This window comes from Saimiri boliviensis, chromosome 3, assembly GCF_048565385.1.
Source record: "Saimiri boliviensis isolate mSaiBol1 chromosome 3, mSaiBol1.pri, whole genome shotgun sequence".
In the NCBI taxonomy this organism is placed as follows: Eukaryota; Metazoa; Chordata; class Mammalia; order Primates; family Cebidae; genus Saimiri; species Saimiri boliviensis.
The window spans coordinates 57583970-57602957 of NC_133451.1; the positions used below are offsets into that span (position 1 = coordinate 57583970).

Consider the following 18988-nt stretch of genomic DNA (forward strand, 5'->3'; position numbering starts at 1 on the left):
CATGGGGAGAAATGACAGATATAGGTGAGGGGACGGAAGGCAGCAAACCACACTGCTATGTGTGTACCTATGCAACAATCTTGCATGTTCATCACATGTACCCCAAAACTTAAAATGCAATAAAAAAAATAAAAATAAATAAATAAAAAGAAAGGGAAGAATTCAAGAGGTATTCCTAGTAAAGGAGGAAGAGGATTTGCTGCCTTACCAGGTGTCAGGAATCTGGGGAAATTATTTCAAATCACTATGAAGTACCAAGAGTAGGTGGCTGAGGATAAGTAATTTGTCTTAAAGACGTGAAATTAGAAAGTTGAAAAAATGACTCTAAAACTCAAGTTTAACCAGCTCCAAAATCCATAATTTGTAACACCATGTAGTAGTACTTCTACAAGTCATATTATTGCCAGAAATAAAGCACAATGTAGGTCACATGTATGAGGAATTGGTCAAGTCATTTTTGGTCTTAACTGGATCTACTGGTTGACTTCCTCCTTGCACCTATTGGGATCTGAAAACGACAAGTTAAAGTTTTAAGAACCAAATTCACACATTACTTTTCAGAAATGGCTGGTTTAGACATTTCAAAACAAAACAGATGAAGATTATAAAGCTTCCCCAAGAAAATTGTAGCTTTGTTTGAACCCAACTCTATGGAATTACATTTTTGAATTAGATAACTTAACTTGTTAATTGGTTTTGTGAGTTTTTTTTTTTTTCTTTTTTTTTTTTTTCAGCTTCCTTGTATTGTGATCTTTTGGTGCATGAATTTTTTTTTTTTTCGTGACTCCAAGCTAATTACTATGTACATAAATAATTTAAAAATAGAAAAATTATAATATGTAATATAAAAACATTGAAAGGATTATTACAAACATGAGAATAATTATTATTATCTAAATGGTTCAGAATACACTATGACGACTATATAAAATAAGTAGTGGAAATTTGAAAAATGTTAAATAGATCTTTAGACTTTATCAATTGACAATTTTTTTTCAAAAAAATCAAATAGATTGACTATATTTTTTATATTTAAGCATAATTTTTAATAGCTACTTAAGCAAATTTATACTAGTTCTATATAACATGGTAGCTATTATGACTACGAACCAGAATTTGAATAATTTAATGAAATAAATGCATCAATAACATCATATGACATCATGCAGAGAAATCAATAGGTTTCTTAAATGTGTTTGTCAATATTCATTTCGGTGTTGTATAGCTACAGTCTAGCACCATAGAAAAAACATTTCTGTGTATTTTTCTCCTCTCTTTGAGAACATTTAACAACCATTGCTGTTTCCCAATGACTATAATAAAATAGGAAAAGAGAAACACTATGGCATTTTTTCCAGACTACTACATCCATGACTCTTTTTACTTAACTTTAGCATCTCACATAAAGGAAGACAATATATATGATAAGTATAAATAAACCATCAGTAGAAAGAAAAATAATATATTAGAATAAAAGAGTAATTACCAAAAATACTTTTCTTGAAAAATACAAGTAAATTAAATACATTCACCAGTATTTGCATTGCTGCTCTCAAATGAAAATTTGGAAGAATAAAACGCAGAACTAAATAAAACTGTAACTGGAAATCCAAATATTTTTAGGCACAGAGACCTTAACTAGTGTAAAAGTTAAATTTTTAACCCTTTAGTGCCATTCAAGAACAATATAAATTGTTGAGTGGCTTGGGCTTAAATTCTAAAGTCAAACTCAGAAAGTTTGAATCCTTTTCCAGTGAAGCTGATTTTATACTTAACCCCTGATATTTCCTTATAAGCAGGGGTAAAATTCTTAAACAAATTGAACCGTAAGAGCAGAAATTGATTGTCCTCAAAATGTCAGTAAGTGTTATGTTTGCACATGGCTAAAGCCTAAAAATTCTTAAAGTCACCAATGGTTAGAATATGAAATTGGATTTAGAAAGAAAAAGATAAAAAGAGATTCTGCATTTTAAAAGCAGTTACAGTTTTTCTTGAGTCCTTGGCAATGCCAGTGGATCATTAGTGAAAAGAGAGATAGATGTACTCAGAATTTTCAGAGTTGTCTACTGTTACTGGTGGTGGGATCTCAACCCTCAATAAATAAAACTGATCTAGAGTGAGAAATGGGCTTGAAAAAGGCAGTTTATTGGGGCTTTCAGCTCTAGCAGAAAGAGAGAACACAAGAAGGGACATGCTGCTGGGTCCCCAAAAGCAAGTTATTCTGGCTTTTATGTTTTCTTGAATCTTTCCCAGGTGGCACCGTTGGATATTTGGGGTGTATCTGTTGGTTGCACCTTCATAGACCTGTGTCATGCTTCTTTTGTATGCATTGTATGTTTCTTTAGCATCTGAAATTTCCACCCAGGGATGTGATTTTGACTATTAAAATGAAGCAAAATTTAGGTTAGGATGAGCTATGATATTACATTGCTTGTGTACTTGTGGAGAGTCTCTTGGAAAATCTCTATGGTTGATGGCCAGGATATTTGTGGTTAGAGTGCTTCATTTCCTTCATGTCTGATTGGTTGATTTTGTGAGAGTAAGTGTTTGTGGCCACAAGGCTGTGAGACTGGCACAACCAGGAGCATGTAAGAAAAATGGGGAGGGGTCCCTGTCCTACTTTTCCTGTTTATCTCACTTTTAATGTGGTTGGAGATTGAATTATTTGAACTGATGTAAAAAAACGTGAATTTTGTGTTTTTTTTTCATTTAAAATCTCATTATTATAAATTAACATAGTAGAGATTACTGCTTCTGATGTATTTGAACATCAAATTTGTATTTTTTGTTTTGAACCGTAAATTGTCCAATTTCAGAGCACTACATTTCCCTACATTTTTAAAAATCGTTTCTAACACTGATAAACTCTTAGGTATACAGCATGTAAGATTACATTTTTTAATCAGTAGAGAAAAAATGCAATATAATGTCAAGATAGAAGTGCTCTTGTTGTTTTTGCTATTTAAAACTACCTATGCATTCTGAACTTCCCTAAATATATTATTTCAAAATTAAAACAAAAAACAGCTATTAGAAGATTCAAGTTTCAAAATGATGAAGCAATTGGGAGAAAATGAAAATTATGGATAGTGTGAGCAAGTAATAGGCTATAAAATACCCTATTTCATTTGTGTTTTTGATATTTTATGTTTTATTCTATGAAAATTATGGCATGAACTATACTTAAAGAGGCCATAGGAAATCTATTCTAGATATGAACAGATTAAAACATTTACAAGAGTAAAAAACAGTTTAGTTGGAGTCACAAAGACTTAAGCCAAAACTAAGATTTTTATCAGGCACTGATTATGTGATTATAGGTTGGTTATTATCCTACATCTTTTAAATGAGAGAATTTTTTTTTTAACTTTCATGGGATGATTTTTTTTTACTTACTTTCAAAAAACTAACAACAACAACAAAAAACTTTTATGAGTTTAATCTGATGACAAAAATAAATTGTATATATGTTTAATTTAGTTCTATAGTATTCTATTTGGCATATAGTAAACTAAATAAATTATTGCTATTTTTCTTATCGCTATTCTCAATGCAGAAATATACTGAGTGCTAACACCTGAGACCTGATCGTTTGAAGACCAAAGCATTGATTTTGATGATTTTGCAGTTACTCTATATTGTTTTAGTGTTTTAGAAACTAACTTATCTACACAATTTTCCTACTAATCCTCATTTTATAGATTTTATTTATAATCTGTACAAACATCTTTTATATTTGTTTCTGTACTAAAATTTTCCTTTAAACGTTGAACTCATGTATTCTACTGCATATGTGACAAACCAACTTGTGTATCTCTCATGCCTATGTTCAAAACTGAACTTTTGATCAGATGCATAAACTCCCTTCTCTCTAAAAACACACGCACACACACACATACAATAGTAACAAAAACACTAATCCACTGTTCCAGTTACTATGGCTTAATAACACACAACTCAAGTAACATCAAAACTTGGTGTCTTAAAGAATGATGATACATATTTTGCTGATATATGTGGATTCTAGGCAGGGCTTTGGCAGTGATAGTTGGTTTCTGCTGCATTTGCTGTCAGCTAGGATTATTCCAAAGGCTGGGATCTGTAATCACCTGAAAACATTCACTGTCTTGTCATTTGATTGTTAGCTTTCAGCTGCAGTTTTAACTGGGGCTGTCAGTTTGAACACCTACACAGCCTTCTATGTAGCCTTAACTTCTATATAAGCCAGATGGCTGTCTTCCAACAGCGAGTCTCCTGTAAAGACTGTCTTTAATGACCATTGCACATTGCATTCTATTTGTTAATGCAGTCACTGTGATCCAGCTGGGTTCAAAGGTGGAGAAATTGACTCTATCTAGATGTGGAGTTGCAAGATTCTGGAAATGGGTGTGGGATCAGAAATGTTTCTGTAGTTATGCTGAAAAATACATACAATCTTTCACACCAACCAAAAAACAAAGTTCAGTTTCTTTATCAATGATTCTAATCTAAGTAAATGTCACTGTCGTCTTCCTATTTCCTCAGTATAAATGCCAAGGAATCAACTTACATTTATATTTCCTTTTTCTTTGACTTCTCACATAAGAAGTCCAGCTGTTTTTACCACACATATATTTTTATTTTTGAAATTGGTCTCACTCTGTTGCCCAAACTGTAATGCAGTGGCCCAATCACTGCAGCCTTGACCTCTTAGGTTCAAGTGGTATTTTCACCTCAGCTTCAGGAATAGTGGGACTACAGGTGCACCTACCATGGCCAACTGTATTATGTATCTTGAATCCTTTTCTTTCTCTCCTTTTTCTTTGTCCTTTACAAATACCAACATACTATTTTTCCTTCTAAATCTCACCAGTAAAATCTTAACACATGACCTGCTACTACTTTTTTGGACCTGTTAAATTCATTCTTCACATAAAAGCAACTTACCGTAAGTAACAAAATGTCACTTTTTTTGCTTAAAACTGCCACACATAAGCAGGAAGTATTTCTTAGTTTTTCCACAGGGAAGTGTGATATGTGTATATAGAAGATATTGCTTGTGTAAAGTGGAAAAGAGTACCATCTCAAACAACTGATTGTTTTAAGATCAGCAGAATACACTTTCAGTTGCTTTCTGTCTTGAAATAATATGAATGAAAAAAAAAAAGATTAGATGTGTTTTTTAAACACTCAGAAAACCATGTTTTCTTTTGTTTGTATTTCTCAAAAATGTGTATTTTTGTACACTCTCAAAAAGTGATGGTATTTTCTCCTGTAAATAAACACACAGGTTATAAGTTTTTTCCCTCTCTAACCAGCATTTAAAAATGGATCTTACAGCTTTATTTATTTATTTATTTTACTTATTTTTTGAGATAGAGTCTCACTCTGTTGCTCAGGCTGGAGTGCAATGGAGCCATCTCAGCTCACTGCAATCTCTGCCTCCCAGGTTCAAACAATTCTCCTGCCTCAGCCTCCCAAGTAGCTGGAATTACAGGTGTACACCACTACGCCCAGCCAATTTCTACACTTTTAGTAGAGACGGGGTTTCAACATATTGGTCAGGCTGGTCTTGAATTCCTGACCTCGTGATCCACATGTCTTGGCCTCCCAAAGTGCTGGGATTACAGGTGTGAGCCACCGCGCCTGGTGGGCTTTATTTTTTATATATATTATATGCATATTTAATATTTTATGTATTTTATATCCCGTGTATAATTGCATAAGACAAGTAGCCATCTTGAAAGGACCCAGACTGTTTATATATCATTTGCTGTTTTCTATTGTGTTGCTCCATGTTCTCAATACCCTCTATATTTTTATGTTCTTCATACTTAATTTTCCTTATGCTCAATGGTATTAATACATTTACACAATAAAAAATCCCTTCAAATATCATCTATAACCTGTAATCTGTGATACAAAATGCATAAAATATTTATAAATTTGTATTTATTTATACACACACTTCTTTGGCAAGAATTTTTGGTTGCTACATTTTCTTTTCTCCAGTGATTTCATATTCTATGTAATGAAATTCACACGAGTTTAAAAACAGTGTGATTTATATTTTATAAAGCCTTATTTTTCTTTTCTTTTTCTTTTGCTAGTGGCAGGCTTCCTAGTGACAGTTTTTATTTTTCTTCCAAACTGTGAAATAGCATGTATTGTGTATGCCTGGGGCATACATGTATGCCTTTAAGCAATATGTGGACTGTTCCTGCTTGATGATCAAAAACTGGACAGATATGCTAAATTTACAAGTGAGATTTTACCTCTTTTCAACTGATAGCCTTCTAATAATTCTTTAGCTATCTCATAAATTTGTGTATTATTTTAGTTTAATTTAAGGCATTTTTGTATTTAAGTTATTCATAAAATAAATGACTTTTGAAAAGATTTTCGAACCTCAATAAATTTTGGGCCCTTTGAAAATGAATGATTTTTTTTTTTTTTTTTTTTTTTTTTTTTTTTTTTTTTTTTTTTTTTAGTGAGGTGTTTCAGTCAGTGTTTTTCAAATTTTTAAAAATTATCTTGACTCTGAAACATTACTTTTCGTATTAGTTTGCACTTACATATGCTCTTAGAAAATGCTATATTTCGTAGAATTTTTTTTAAGTGGAAAATTATTCCCCACAGCAGTAGCTTCCTTATTTAAAAACATTGGTAAAGTATAAAATTCACATTATATAATACTCTATATAACAATTTTTTCACTAATGAAATTATTTGATGTCTGTACTTTAGATTTTGAGGTCATCGTATTCATTTTCTACTGCTTAGTAACAAATTATCACATACCTGGCTGTTTAAAACCACACATGCTTCTTAACTTACCATGTCTGTGGGTCAGGGATCTAGTCCTGGCTTGACTATATCCTCTGCTTCAGGATCTCTCCCAAGGCTGCAGTCAAGGTGTTGTCCAAGGCTGGAGTCTAAGGTCTGCTTCTAAGCTCTATAGTTTTGACAAAACTAAACTCCTCACAGTCTGTTGAACTGCTCTTCTCAGTTTCTAGCTGACATTGGCCTGGAGACTTCCTTCTTCTTGCTAGGCCTCTCCAACATGGCTGCATTCTTCATCAAAGTGTTGCCAAAAAGGGGTCCTGATACAGACCCCAACAGAGGGTTCTTGGACCTCATGCAAGAAAGAATTCTGGCAACTCCCTAGAGTAAAGTGAAAACAAGTTTATTAGGAAAGTAAATGAATAAAGAATGGCCACTCCACATTGCCATGTATGCACCTATGCAACAATCTTGCATGTTCTTCACAGGTACCCCCAAACCTAAAACGCAATTATATATATATATATATATATATATATATATATATATATATATATGTGTGTGTGTGTGTGTGTGTGTATATATATATATAATATATATATGTACACACACACACACACACACACATATATATTAAAAAAAAAAAATGGCTGCTCCATAGGCAGAGCAGCAGCACAGGCTGCTCCACTGAGTATATTTAGTTATTTCTTGATTATATGCTAAACACAGGGTGGATTATTCATGAATTTTCTGGGAATAAGGGGTGGGCAATTTCTAGAACTGAGAGTTCCTCCCCTTTTTAGACCATATAGGATAACTTTGGGATGTTGCCATGCATCCATAAACTGTCATAGTGCTGGTAGAATTACCTTTTAGCATGCTAATGTATTATAATCAGTCTATAATGAGCAATGAGGATGACCAGAGCTCACTTTCATTATGATCTTGGTTTTGACTTTTTTTTTTTTTTTTTTAACCACAATCTGTTTTATTAGGAGGGTCTATATCTTGAAGCAACCACCTATCACATCCTTTGACTAAGAATGCTTAACCTACTGGAAATACAGCTCAGCAGGTCTCAGCTTTTTATTACCTATCCCCTGTTCAAGATGGTGTTGCTCTGGTTCAAACACCTCTGATAAAAGTGTGCAAGTAAGGAAAATAATAATGAATGCCAGCCAGATGAAAGTTACGATCTTATGTAACTGCTGAGTTTTTAATAGTCATCTTCTCGATTTCATTCTAAATGTACATGAGGTGTTCTAAATCAGTGGCAAACTTCTTGTTAAGTATTGCACAGTAAATGGTAGTGTTGGCACCCATGTGTCCTAGTTCTTATTCCTAGAATTACAAGCTGAGAGCTAGTCAAATTGTTCTAAGGGAAGAAGAGCCTAAACTCCACATCTACCCCCATAATGAGTGGAGAAGAAAAATGGGTCTAAGACCCAAGATTCTGGGTCTTATTTCAAACTGAAATGTAAATTCTTTGAATTATAGCTTTTGTAGTCTTTCTTGGCACCTCAAGCAAGAAATCTACACCTAGCTACAGTCATTTAGCCCCCTAAGAAGATAAGAGAAGTTCTATTACTCTTTTAAATTGGAGCACTTAACTAGACACATTGCTATGGATCTAATTTTCATGATATGTGAATATGTCATAGAGGATAGAACTATTTACCTGAACATTGAGAAATCTAGGAAAGTTTTATTTTCATGGACTAACCTAATCATGGAAATAACTCATCACTTTTGCCATGTTCTGTTAGTTAGAAATAAGTCATAATCAAGAGGAGGGGATTATACAAAGGCGTGAATTCTAGACAATGCTAGAAAGTGGAAATTATTGAGGCCATTTTAGAATCTACCCAACCCCAGCACAGCCACATTTGAAGACATAAACAATTTTGAAAATAAATACAGATAAAAATAATTGTATCGACTTGTATTTATAACAATGATTTTTTAAAAATTAGTTTCATATCAATATTACCTGAAACAAAAATATTTTTGCTCAATTTACCTGAAAAATTCTTAGATTGGTAAATAAACATTAGACTAGTCATGAATCAATATGACAGTATTTTGCAGGCAAGTCAGTCAAATTTAGTTTTAATTAATTTCCTTCAAAAGGTCTTTTTCTTATCTTTCCAATCAATAGGGAATTTAAAAAATAACGATAATCTATACCTTACGTGAATGTAATATTTTATGTTTATGAAGTGTTTATCCTTCTTACATATTGAGAGAAAATTAAATTCAAATTAAGAAAAAGTGTCTACTCTTCAAAGTTTCCCAGCTACCAAGCAGACTTTCACCCCTGCCCACTGGAAAATTTCAATAGCAAACTCCTTAGGTCCCTCAAAAAAATATTTGTGGGGGCTGAAAATATTGTTTTCCTTAGATCACAGGGTGGGAGAGATCATGTGGGCTGCTTCAGTGACATGGTAAGTGGTTGGATGTAGTTTGTCACCTGGATGGACTATAGGTGTGGACAAGGGCTGGGGTAAGTTTCGTCCATGGATGACTGTGAGCAGTGGAGTGATCTGGCTTAGCACTTCATCACTCAGTGAGATGCCATTCTAGTACTGCTTCAGCATCTCCCACAGCTTCCCACTGATTTCTAAGAGCTGGGCTCATCTGTGTTGGAGGCTCAGTTGCTCCATTTTCACTGTGTCGTACTATTTCCAGAAATTCTCCATCCCCATGTGGTCCACCATCACCTTGGCAAACTCCTCAGTAAGCTCTTCTGGATTATTCTCATCAATCCCCTCCTGCTCCTTAGGAGTTAATACTGACAAAAATGCAGCATTTTTTCTGTCTTGGTTTCAAATTTCCTACGTATTTCAGCAAGATTAAGGATCTTTTCACCCTTTTCAACCATCTTTCTCAGGGCCTTGAGGGTGGTGGTACTTTCCAGGGTGAATTTGACTAAGTTATAGGATGCTGCCTGGGCTTAAGTTTTCCCAGTGGTACAAGGACCAATTTTTTGTCATTGTGGACATATCAGTTTTGATCTTTCCTCTCTCGGCTGTGTATCATGATGTTGCCTTTTGAAATGGTTATGCCATCCTGCAGCTTCTGTATTTTTTTTTTTTTCGTCTATACTTCAGTCTCTTTAAAGCTCTTCTCATCCTTCACCTTCAAGGTCTCAAAGGCCATCTTTTGATCCTCTGTGAAACCATCTTTAACCTATGTTTCCCAATCATAGTTTCAGGAGTACTTCACATGGATTTCATTATTATTTCAATATGTGTTTTTTTTTTTTTTTTTTTTTACATAAAAAGGGTCAACAAGGAAGGGAGACTAAAAAGAATTTTCTGAGAAATATGTATTTTTCACACTGGTGTTTCTTTTGTCCTTTCTCTTTTCCTTTCTCTTTCCTTCTTTCCCGTTTCAGTAATACAATCTCCTTGATGTATGAAGAATTAACTTCTTGCGGAAACATTGTTACTTCTGTAGTTAATATTGATAGGTTTATTTCCTTGTTCTTTTTCTTATAACTACCAAGTATAAGCTAGAAAATAGGAATTTTGATGACGAGTACTTTAACATTAAATTATTAAGTGATAAGTAATATATAACAATGATACATGCTTCAGCAGACCAAACATGTACTTTTCTATAAATTACATTTGGTAGTTGAAAGTCTACCTAAGAACTCCTCAAATATAGAAGAAAATCTGGTTGACCATAGTGGCAACAGACAAATAAAGCAAAGAGCCAGATCTTATTAAAACTGAAACATAATTTATTGAAAACTTCAGTACATAGAGTGTTTTCAGGTTTCATCCCCAGCATTTCTGTTGTAAATAAATAAAAACTAGAGGCAAGGAGAGTATTCCTTCCTAGTAAACTGGCAAATTCCAGGTCACCAGAACTCATTGTGAACTTTATCTTACATGTAAAAAATATATACTTTTTAAACTTTATAGTCAAATAAGTAAATAAATAGTTGCTTTGTATAGTGACCAATTCTGAAATCAAAATTCTAAGTATGCTTTAGATGATGCTATGATCTGAATGTATTTGTCTGCCCACAATTCATGTTAAAACCTAACCCCCACTTGATGATATTAGAAGATAGAGACCTTGAGAGGTGATTAGGTCCTGAAGGAGGAGCCCTCATACATGGGAATAATGTCCAGATAAAAGAGGCCCCAAAAACCTGTCTTGCCCTTCTGCCATATGAGGACAAGCAAGAAGGTCCCATCTTTGCAGCTGAGAGTGGGCCTTCATCAGATGCCGAATCTCCTGGTTCCTTTATCTTGGACACCTCAGGCTCTAGAACTGTGCATAATAAACTACTATTGTTAATAAATTCCCCAGTCTATTGTAGTGTGTTATAACTGCCCAAATAGTCTGAGACCGATAACTCAGTTATTAACATTTATTTTAATAGTTATTAATCATTATTTTAACTATCATTAAAAGCAACAAGCTATGGTTGTCATTTTTTTATGTTTGTAAATTAAGAGTCTAACTTCTTGGTAGCATTATTATTAACATTTATTAAACTCAAAGAATTTGTTTTTTACTATAATACCACTGAAAATTTTATTTTATTTTTGCAAAAGGCCTAATAAGACGTTGTTATTGTCATAGTTCAAGTTCCTTATCTGTAAAATAAGAAGAATTAAAAATGTATAAAATCCTTGTATTGCAAGTATTTATTGATTTTTATTCTTTATTTTTCTCTAATATTACTGAAATTGCAGATATTTTTATTTTTCAAGAACAATTATGTGGCAATTGATAGAGTCCCCATCCAAATCTTGCTTTAAGTTATAGTAATCCCCACGTGTCAGGGGCAGGGCCAGAAGGAGGTAATTGAATCACAAGGGTAGGTCTTCCCCATGCTGTTGTCATGATTATGAATCAGTCTCATGAAATCTGATGGTTTTATAAGGGGGAGTTCCCCTGCACATGCCCTTTTGCCTGCCAGCATGTAAGACATCACTTTGCTCTTTCCTTATCTTCCACCATGATTGTGAGGCTGTGAGAACAGACTAATACAGTAAATTGGTACTGGTAGAGTGGGGCACTCCTATAATGATACCCAATAATGTGAAAGCAACTTTGGAACTGGGTAACAGGCAGAGGGTGGAACAGTTTGGAGGGCTCAGAAAACAAGAAAACTTGGGAAAGTTTGGAACTTCCTGGAATCTTGGAGGGCTCTTAAGACAGGAAGAGGTGACAAAGTTTGAAATTTCTTAAAAACTTGTTGAATGGCTTTGACCAAAACGCTGATAGTGACATAGACAATAGTCCAGGCTGAAGTGGCCTCAGACGGAGACAGAGAGCTTGTTGGCAAATGGAGTAAAGCTCACTCTTGCTATGCAAAGAGACTGGCAGCATTATGCCCCTAGCCTAGTAATCGGTGGAACTTTGAACTAGAGAGAGATGATTTAGGGTAGCTGGCAAAGAAATATCTAAATGGTAAAGTGTTCAAGAGGAACCAGAGCATAAAAGTTTGAAAAATTTTCAGCCTGACAATGCAATAGAAAAGAAAACCCCATTTCCTGAGGAGAAAGTCAAGCTTGCTGCAAATGTTTTTATAAGTAATAGGAAGCCTAATGTTAGTCCCCAAGACAGTGGCAAAAATGTCTCCAGGGCATGTCAGAGAACTTTCCTGTAGCCCCTCCCATCACAGGCCCTTAGGCCTGGGGGAGAAAAATAGTTTTGTGGATCAGGTCTAGGGCTCCTTTGCTGTGGGCAGCCTAGGCACTTGGTGCCTTGTGTCCCAGCTGCTCCAGCCATGGCTAAAAGGGGTTGAAGTACAGCTTGAGATGTGGCTTCAGAGAGTGCAAGCCTCCAGCCTTGGCAGTTTCCAATGATGTTGAGCCTGCAGTGCACAGAATTCAAAAACTGAGGTTTGGAAACCTCTGCCTATATTTCCGAGGATTTATGAAAACGCCTGGATGTCAGTCAGGCAGAAATTTGCTGCAGGGGCAGGGCCCTCATGGAAAACCTCTGTTAGAGCAGCGCAGAAGGTGAAAGTCGGGTGGCAGCCCCCACTTTGATGTTGACATTTTCCGGAAGTATATCACCATTATCACCAGTCCTGATGTTACCTTTGAGTTTCAGACCCTATAAGCAACCATCTACTATACATCTAAAATTTCCTTTAGACATTTATCCTTTCATCTCTCTTGGCTTGAATATATCTTAAACATGTTAGTTCTACCATAATTAAAATTATTCTGTCTTATCTCTGCAAACACATCTACTCCTCATTGTTTCATTAAATGGCATTACCTTTCACTAGTTACTCAAGGAATGAAGCAGAGTAGCCTTCGCATGTGACTGTACACCAAAGTCTGCTAATTTTGTCTTTCAAATAATATCTTAAATTTTATACGTTATCTCAGTTTCCACCCAAACACTCCTTTTTAGTCATTCTAATTTCTTATCTTCTGTAATAATTGCTTTCACTCTCTCTCCAAACTAATCCAATCTTCTTATAACAACCAAAATAATCCTAAAATATAAATCAGGTGATGTTATTTCTCTGATTACACGTTTTCCAAGGCTTTGCATTGCATTCGGACTAATTTTGAAATTTGACCATGCCCTCATGATGCCTTTCTAGTCATTCTGAATCTCCAGTACTTCTTACCCTCACTCTTTGCTATGTGGTTCCTGGAAAATTCCTTCAGTCCTTTACATTTTCATCTCTCTTTGCTGGAAGTACACCTCTCCATTATTCAGCACCCTCTACTTCATGCTCGTTTTTTTTTTTGTTTGTTTTTTAACTTTGTGTGTGTGTGTGTGTTTTTCTTAGATGGAGTCTTCGTCTGTTGCCCAGGCTGGAATGCAGTGGCGCAGTCTCAGCTCACTGAAACCTCTGCCTCCCAGGTTCAAGCAATTCTCCTGCTTCAGCCTCCTGAGTAGCTGAGATTACAGGTACCTAATACACCTGACTCATTTTCAATATTCTTTTGCCCAGCTAATTCATACTAATCAATGAGGTTTTGGCTTTAAAGTCAGTTTCTCGAAAAAAATATCCCATGGTCCTCTAATTGAAATAAGTTGCTTTTTGCCTAGGGCGCTGCCTTCCTTTATTTCATAGGCAGTATTAGTTTCTCAGCCTGAGTTTATTTCTGTTAATTTCTGTTATTTGTTTGCTTTCTCCTCTTACTGGACAATAAATGGTGAGTGCTGTTTTTCTTTTGCCCATATTTTATCAATAAGTTCTAGTATAGTAAATAATAGATAATAAATGATAATCTTGTTGTAATGTCCCTCACAAACTTTATTTTTCTCTACAAATCCAATACAACACTGGGTATTTTTACGTGCATAAGTCATTGTTCCCTGCTGGATCACCCCTTTTACCTCTTCTCTTTATAAATTTCATGTTATCGTGGGAGGACGCACTTACCAAGTCTTCTTCAAAGTACTTCACATCAGTTTGGTGTCCCTTGAGTTGTGGAACATTCAGTGCCTCTCAAATATCAATGCCAAGTTTCATTACTTTAAAATTTCTTTCTATTTCAATTTTCCCTACCCTTATAGGCAATAAATTCAAACATGTATTCTGAAATGTCTTCTATCATTTCTTCCTAAACGATTTACAAGCTTTCATTTCCATGTTTTCTTATTTATCTACTAATTATTTTTAATTTTTGAATAATTTTAATAAAAAAATTGAATATTAGCCATAATAGTACAATAGTAACTGTGAAAACATCTATGGTTATTTGCTATTTTAGAAATCCTTTTAATTATACATAAAGAGAATGTTTCTCTTTCCAAAAACTGCAGGAGAGATGAACTCAGCTTTCGTGTGTCTTTTTGTCAGGAGAGAAGAAGAATAGTGTTTCAAAGATTTTAATTCACCTTTGCCTGAGTGGAAACTTAACTGAAGTGAGAATTTTTGTAGGAAGTTGATCACCAGAATAGACCATTAGATTTGATTTTCTTCTCTACAATCAGAAAAAAGCAGAACATTAAATCAGCCCATTAAAAGATAAGTGTACATCATGTGTTTTTCTTGATACAATGTTATTTCTTCTCAGGAAGGTATCAGAAATGCTAATTACCAAGCAATCAGGTTTTCTGAGAGAATGAAAAGACAGTTAAGTAAGGCTGTAAGTGAATTATTTGCTTGACATGGCATAACGCAATTCATTTGGCCAGTTTGTATCTGGTAGCTTTGTCAATAGTTATTTGAAAAGAGCTAATTCATAATCAAAGAAGGCAGATTCTTCAAACCTTTTTTCATAGACATTTTTTGTGTGTGTGATATGGTGTCACTGGTAAGATCAATTTGTAGAGACTCCATAGAAATAAGAAAAAAAAAATGCAATTACTTTGAAGGGCAGCCAATGAAATGATTAGAATTGAGTATAATTATACATTTTTGTTATCAGTGTCTATACACATTTCTACTTTCATTTATTATTTGCACAGTGTTTCTTTTACCAAAATCAATCATAGTCTCTAAATAGGCATTGTAAGGGATCAAAAGAGAAATACTGCAGTGATAGGATTTTGGAAGTGGTGCTACTTGTTTCTTTTGGTTCACTTGACTTTGGAACTTGTAATAAATTTTCCCCAATTACTTATATATAATATACTTGTAGAGATTAAAAAATTAACAGATTTATGGTGAATATATCACATTCTATTATGGGAAATGCAAAAATTTAATATATATTATTATAAAAATAAATACACAAAGTAAGCAGAGACAATTTATTTTACTCTGATAGTCAATGTACAATTCTTGTTTTATTTTACTTTTATTTATTCAGTTATTAGAGACAGTGTCGGGTTCTGTTGTCCAGGCTGGAGTGTAATGGTGCTACCGTAGCTCATGCGGCCTTGGACCCCTGGGCTCAAACCATCCCTTCCCAAGTAACTAACAGTACTACAGGCATGTAGTACTATTTCCTGCTAAATGTTTTTAAATTACTTTTTGTACAGACAGGGGTCTCACTGTGTTACCCAGGCTGGTCGTGAACTCCTGGCCTCAAGAAATTCTCCTGCCTTGGCTTCCCACAGTGTTGGGATTACAGGTGCAATAAATTGCACCCAGCCAACAGTTCTTAGAAATTGAAGGAAAATTTTTTATTCTGATTTAGTGAAGATTAATGTTTTTGCTAGATATCTTTCAAGCATTCCCTGCTGTCCTCAATTGATATGGGCTAATTGCTTGCAGTAGACTCTTATTCTCACTCTTGATTCACCCCTGCATAATTCTTTCTAGAAAGGCCTCTTGTATCTACTGTCTTCAATATCCTTTGCAAAGCTCAGTGCTTGCTTCATTCTTGGGAATGTAAACATTGTCAAATATGTTCATCTTAGGCAGTATCAATACTGTCAAATACTTTAGTTTGTTCTTTCTACATCCTGAGTTTTCCCTTTTTCCTCTGTGTTTGGCTCTTCTTTCTGTCCTAAGTAACAATCTGCCCTTGGCAAAATACCCAAAATTTTGAATATAAAGCCTTAACTCACTACTTGGGTTTCAGGCTGAATTATTATACTTTGTTTATGTCTCCATACTAGAAGCAGAGCCCTGGCTTTCACTGATCTGTCAGTTCTAGCCCAGTATAATGAAGACAACAGATGCATGCCTCATCTAAGTTTTCCTTTAATTTATAAAAATCTGTGCTACAGAAAAATGACAAAGCCTCTAACAATTCCTGAAGTTAGTTGGCAGCAAGGTAATACAATCTTAGTTCTACCTTAACATTTTTATTTACTTATATTTTCTACAGAAATGATGGCCAATTATAAGAAAGTTATATATGTATATATGATATATGCCAGATTAAACTTCATAGAGAATTTAACATTTAGAGATTATAAACCAATCAAATGAAACGATCTCAAAAAAAAAGTCTTATGGTTGCAAATATCACTCACATTAAATATTTCTAAACATATAATGATTATTAGAAGTTAATTCTAATAATTATCATTTTATCAGAGCAACTTTTTTATACTCCATACCAAAAAACATTCAGTGTGGTAGTTTATCTTCAAACAGCAATATTTCTTAAAATAGGAAAATAGGCCACAGTATCCTTTTATGTAATTATACTTTTCTCTTAGTAAATCAAGTCTAATATGAATTATGATGAAAGTCAATGAATAATTAATATATTATGTAACTAACTTTTGAGAAAATTACCTTAGGAGAAGATAGAATTTCAATATTAATTGGTGTGAGAACAAATAGCAAATTTTTAATGTTTAATTTTTGTAATCTCAGTTTTATTAGGAAATACATGTTCAATATTAGCATTACAAGTGTTATGTTGCAGTTTGGACATTTTGAAACATATATAATTAAAATAATAAATGAATATAATTTATCCATTAAGGAATATCACAGCTAACCTTTATAACATAAAATAAACTTGCTTGATATACTAATTATATAACTTACCATTTTACTAATATGCTCTGTATCACTTTTGAATCCCTATAATATATCTGATTACTACATTCTGATAAAAAATTATAAAAAGCATAATGGAAGCAAATAAGATACATGTCATAGTTGGAGGAAAAAATTACTGTGAAGTGTAGGTTTTCATAATATTTTATTAAGGTAATAAACTTAACAATACCAACAAAGGAAGCAAAAATCAAATAAAACAGAACTATGTGGGTAAAATTGAATTATTACTATGCTGTCTTTATAGTTCATGCACATTTTACTTAAACATCACTTGAAATGCTATTTACTTAGGAAATGTAATAAAATTCATTGAGAATATATGAATAGGATTCTCTGAGGATTTTGTCTGCAAAAAAGGATGAAAGAAGGAAGGAAGGAGAGAAGAAGGGAATGAAGAACGAAGAGATAGAAAACTGTAAATTCTAACTCTGTCTGGCAAAAGTAGAGCTCTTGTGTTCTTACAAAGGGAAACTTTTTTTTCAAGTGTCCAAATTCCTAAAACATCCAAACCAAGAACTCACAATAAAATGAATTACAAAAATGAAAACTATTAAATGTCATGTTATTAAAAAGAAAACTGCCCTGTTTGGTCAAGGTGTGCTATGATGTTGTCAGCTCTGGTCTTGCCATTAAAAAGTCCATGATACTGAGGGACACTTCCTGGGTCCACAAGGGGCATGGTTTTAAAGGCAGGAGTTTGCCGGCTCTGTGTTTCCCTCCATCCAGGAAGGTAAGTTCTTTGTCTGGGCTTCCCACGAGGGGCTATGTAGAGAAATCCAGGTGGGCTCCTTTATCCAAAAAGCCTGCTGAAAACTCTGGGAGGAGGGGGCTCTGTTGTGGAGACCAATTAGCCAATCTGATATCAGAGTCAAAGATCAATCACTCCAGAGGAAGTTAGAAAGAACTTCTCTCATTGGATGAGTACATGAATGGGGAGGGAATAACTCAAGGGTCAAAACTCCTGCTCCTCCTTACCTGAAGGGATATTGCGCTCTGAGCTCCCCTTCCACAACAGCTTGCGAGCTGTCTCTCTTTCTCATTTTCTGTCTAATAAATCAATTTTCTGCAAAACTCTTTGGATCCACAATATTTATTTGAATGGTAAACTCATCAGGGGCCCTTTCCCCATTCTGGGTAAGAGAGACCAAGAACCTCTCCAGATCAGGGAATGGGAGCATCTTTGCTGGCTCCCCTGGTAGTATCACAGTGGCCATGTTCAAAGAAAGACTAGAGAGGTATGGATCATAACAGTTTGTGGTGATATGGAAACAGTGAGAATTCTTGACTTTATGTATTTGGCAGATAACTGTTTTAGAATGCTGAACTGGAAAATACAAATATATATTAAATGTATTCCCTGTAACATACGTATTTTATCTCAGTCCCTTGTTTCCAAAACCGGGAGGGGGGGATATATTTATAAAATGATAAAGGTAAATCAAGGGAAAGAGAAAAGTCTCCATGGAGATATCTAATTTCAAGAGGTATTACTGATCCAGGAAAAAAAAAAAAAAGTCAGCATATAGAAGTTTCAAATGTAGACTTTGAACTTTTGGAAAATTCTACATAATGAAAATGTTGTTAAATAATACATTTTTCTACACCAAAATATAATTTTAACATTCAGGAAAAAAAAAGCCACTGCTATTTGCTTAAAATGCAGAAGGCCACTGTTATTTGCTTAACTGATGCACTATCATCATATTAATATTTTTTAGCAATGTTATTTTTCTTCTAGCTAAGATTGAAGCACACAGTATCAATATTATTTTCAGTTCATCTAACCATAAAGTGATTCAAAATAGGTTTTAGGTA

The 18988-nt window shown here is 34.2% G+C and overlaps 1 pseudogene; it reads right to left on the reverse strand.

The window, feature by feature from the left end:
- Nucleotides 1-9164: 9164 nt before the first annotated feature.
- Nucleotides 9165-10207, reverse strand: LOC101029696 (dynein regulatory complex subunit 2-like; annotated as a pseudogene).
- Nucleotides 10208-18988: the final 8781 nt, after the last annotated feature.